This window comes from Lathyrus oleraceus, chromosome 5 (assembly GCF_024323335.1).
Source record: "Lathyrus oleraceus cultivar Zhongwan6 chromosome 5, CAAS_Psat_ZW6_1.0, whole genome shotgun sequence".
Taxonomy (NCBI): domain Eukaryota; kingdom Viridiplantae; phylum Streptophyta; class Magnoliopsida; order Fabales; family Fabaceae; genus Lathyrus; species Lathyrus oleraceus.
Window position 1 is genome coordinate 239,639,558 of NC_066583.1, and position 4,528 is coordinate 239,644,085.

A 4,528-nucleotide genomic window follows, 5' to 3' on the forward strand; every position below is an offset into this window, starting at 1 on the left:
CCGATGCCTCTTTATTGAATATTTTAATTATATTATTATTTCTGAGTAAATTTTATTTCCCAGTCTCTCTTAGTCAATCTAAGAAAAACAAAGTAATCATTAGCCTTAGCTTTACATAGTAACTTTAGATAACGATAGTTTGATTTTTGGTCCTTTGGATTTGATATCTTTTTAAAACTATGCGATACGACTGTGCACTTGCAGTTAGCCATTTCGATAGACATACTAAGTCACAATCAAGTTTTTGATGCCGTTGTCGGGGACCAATTAAGTCAATATCGTAACTCCACTATTGCACGGTATAGACTAAGGCAACTATTTTCCTTTTTATTCGTTTCAGTTGCATGCCAAACACTCACTCACAAGAAGACAAGTTAGAACAACCGATATACGAAGTCGAGCGTTATATTAGACTAAGATGCCAACTTAGACATTTCCGTTTAAAGTACAACCTTCCTGATCCTGATATACCCGAACCCGATATGGCTGCCCACGCTAACCGTCCTTTAAGGGACTATGCTACCCTATCTAGGATGAACCACACAACAACATTGCTGCCCCTGCCATCTATCAGAACAATTTCGAGTTGAAACCTTCGCTGTTACAAGCTGTACAACAAAACCAATTCTCTAGCAGTCCTACAGACGACCCGAATCTCCATCTGTCAGTATTCGTATAATATGCAGATACAGTAAAAGCTAATGGTGTTAATCCCGAAGCAATATGATTACGTCTTTTTCCCTTTTTTAAGAGACAGATCTAGAGCGTGGCTCCAATATTTACCGTCCAATTCCATAACTACATGGGACGAATTAAAGAAGGTCTTCTTAGCCAGATATTTCCCACCTAGTAAAACGGCTATGCTAAGAAGCCAAATCAAAAAATTTAGGCAACAAGACAACGAATCGCTTTTCGAAGCATGGGAGAGATATAAGGACATGCTGAGGATTTGCCCACATCATGGACTCAAACCATAACTTATTATCCACACCTTCTATGGTGGTCTCTTCTATAACACCAAATTAAACTTAGACGCTGCAGCCGACGATGCTATAATGGACAAACCATATGAAGAGGCTTATCAACTCATTAAAAATATGGCACAAAATCACTACCAATAGGGAGGAGAGCGCACTTCTATAGAGAAACCTCAGACAAACGGAGGTATGTATGAAGTTAGTGGCATGGATCACATCAATGCTAAGGTAGACGCCCTGACTCAAAAGATTAAAAGTTTAACCATAACTCCTACGACCACCGTGGCTGTCGTAGCCCCAAGCTGTGATATATATGGAGTACCTGGACATAACGTTTCCGAATGCCAATTATTAGCAGGCATCACACCTGACCACTTAAAATATGCTCAAGGAAACCCGTACTCCAATGCTTACAACCCAGGTTGGAAAAACCATCCTAACTTCTCTTATAAGAATAACAACACCTTGTATGCTCTAAATCAACCACTTCCTAGTTACCAGAAGCCAACTCAGAGCGCACCTCAAGTCTCTCCTCAAACGACTCGAAAATATAATCTTGAGTTAATGATGGAAAACTTTGTTGCTTCTCAAACACAACAAAATAAGGAGTTTATGAACCAGAACGTCCATACCTCAGAATTAGTGAAACAATTAGCAACTAAAGTAGATGCTTTGGCTACTCATAACAAAATGTTGGAAACTCAAATTTCTTAAGTAGCCCAGCAACAAGCAACTACCACAGCTCCAACTGGAACTTTCCCTAGTCAACCTCAACCTAACCCGAAAGGTCAAGCTAATGCTATCACATTATGAAGTGGGACGGAGTTAGATGGAGTAGTTGATCCCAGAACACAAATTCCGTCGATGACTCAGAAAAAGGGCTAACCTGGTAAACCAGAGGAAAAAGATGAAACCAAAGAGGAAGTTGAGAAGGCGAAACCCATACGTACCTCCACCATCATATAAACCACCAATTCCTTATCTAACAAGAAGAAACTTGAGGATGATGAGACAATGACGCTTAACACATAGTGTAGTGCTACCATTCAGAATAACATGTCACCTAAACTAAAAGATCCTGGTAGTTTTTCCATACCATGTGTGATAAGGAAGTTTGTAATAGATAAAGCCCTCTGATATTTAGGAGCTAGTGTGAGTTTGATGCTCCTTTCCATCTGCGAAAGACTCAAATTGGGAGAGTTAAAACCAAAGAGAATGTCTCTCTAACTAACAAATCGTTCTGTTAAGTATCCCATAGGAATGCTAGAGAACATTCCTGTCTGAGTCAGTTAATTCTTCATCCCTACCGATTTCATAATAATGAACATCAAAGAAGATTCTAACATCCCAATTATCCTAGGAAGACCCTTCCTAGCAACTGCCATTGCCATTATATATGTGAAACGAGGAAAAATGACTTTGAAAGTGGGAGAGGATAAGGTTGAATTCATTTTATCGCAATTTCTGAAAGCACCTGCCATAGACGACACATGTTATTTTATGGACATCATTGATGAGTGTATAAAAGAAATAAAAATGGAACCATCCGAGGATACTAAAATCCTAAAAATCCCAGCACCACCCATTCTTGAGGATGGCCAATACAAAGAACCATCCATAGATGACAGTTTAAGGGAATGTCTAGCATTAACTCCAAATCCAATGCCATGCCCGAAGAAACCATTTATAGAACTTAAAACACTATTGAAAAATCTGAGATATGAATTCCTGGACACAAAGCTTGAGCAACCAGTAATAGTCAACGTCGATTTAGGACAAATAGAAACTGAAAAACTATTACATATCCTAAGGAAATAACCTAATGCCCTAGGCTACAACATCTCAGACTTAAAAGGAATTAATCCCTCTATATGCATGCATCACATTATGTTAGAAGAAGATTCGAAAACTTCTAGAGAACACCAGAGGCGACTAAACCCGATTATGAGCAATGTTGTAAGAAAAGAAGTGTTGAAGTTATTAGAGGCAAATATCATATATCCCATATTTGATAGTAAATGGGTCAGCCTAGTACATGTAGTACCTAAGAAAGGTGGTGTTACGATTGTCGATAACGAAAAGGGCGAGACTGTAGCTAAACGTGTACTAACTGGATGGAGGATGTGCATCGATTACAAAAAATTAAATAAAGCCAATTTCAAGGATCACTTCCCCTTACCTTTTATCGATTAAATGCTGGAACGATTAGCTAAGCACTCTCATTTTTGCTATCTGGATGGTTACTCAGGATTCTTTCAAATTCCCATCCATCCTGATAACCAAGAAAAGACAACTTTCACATGTCCTTATGGTACATTTGCCTATAGACGAATTCTGTTTGGACTATGTAATGCTCCCGCAACATTTCAAAGGTGCATGATGTCAATTTTTGTAGACTATATATAGACGACATCATGGAGGTTTATGGACGATTTTTCCGTTTGTGGGCAGAGTTTTGAAGGTTGTCTAAAAACGTAGAAATGGTACTTGATAGATGTGTGAAGGTTAATCTCGTGCTAAATTGGGAGAAATTCCATTTCATGGTTAGACAAGGGATAATACTTGGGCACATAGTGTCTGATAAGAGGATTGAAGTCTACAAAGCGAAAATAAAGGTTATAGAAAACCTTCAACCCCCGAAAACTGTTAGAGAAATACAAAGCTTTTTAAGACACACCGGTGTTTACCGCTGGTTTATTAAAGATTTCTCTAAAATAATAAAACCATTAACCAACTTATTAATGAAAGACGCGAAATTCGTCTTTGATGAAAAAGTCTGGAGGTGTTCAAATTATTGAAAAACGGCCTAATAACTTCGCCTATCATGCAACCACCTGATTTGAGCATACCTTTTGAGATAATGTGTGGCGTGAGTGATTATGCTGTAGGCGTGGTCTTGGGTCAGAGAACCTTGGACCAAGCACAATTGAACTACGCCACGACTGAAAAAGAGCTCCTAGTTGTCATTTTCGCGTTAGATAAACTTCATTCCTACTTAGTGGGAGCTAAAATAATTATCTACAGTGATCACGCCACAATCAGGTATCTATTAAATAAAAAATACGCCAAAACAAGACTCTTAAGATGGATTCTTTTAATGCAAGAATTCAACTTGGAGATCAAGGACAAGAAGGGAACTGAGAACGTTGTTACCGACCACCTGTCTAGACTCGAGAATATGAAAATCGAGCAACAAGCAATCAACCATGATATCTCGTATGATTGACTTGTAGCTCAAATCGAAAGTAACATAACTGAGTACCCTTTAACCTATAAAGGCGCTGAAACCGATGAGGTTGTAGAGGCCATAATTACTAAAACTACCGTATCGTGGTGTGCTGACTTTTGTCAACTACCTAGCAGTCAGAGTACTTCCTCCAGAGCTAACTTACCAACAGAAGAAGAAATTCTTCCACGACTTGAAACACTACTATTGGGATGAGCCACTCCTTTTCAAAATAGGCGCCGATGGTATCTTCCGTTGTTGCGTCCTAGAGGAGGAAGTCGACAACATCATACATCATTGCCATGCTGCACCCTATGGGGGGCAT

General features: G+C 38.9%; 1 non-coding gene across 1 annotated transcript; it reads right to left on the reverse strand.

The window, feature by feature from the left end:
- Positions 1-860: 860 nt before the first annotated feature.
- Positions 861-967, reverse strand: LOC127089745 (small nucleolar RNA R71). Its single transcript, XR_007791300.1, has one exon. It is a non-coding gene; the product is annotated as a small nucleolar RNA R71 (small nucleolar RNA).
- Between the last annotated feature and the right edge of the window lie 3,561 nt (positions 968-4,528).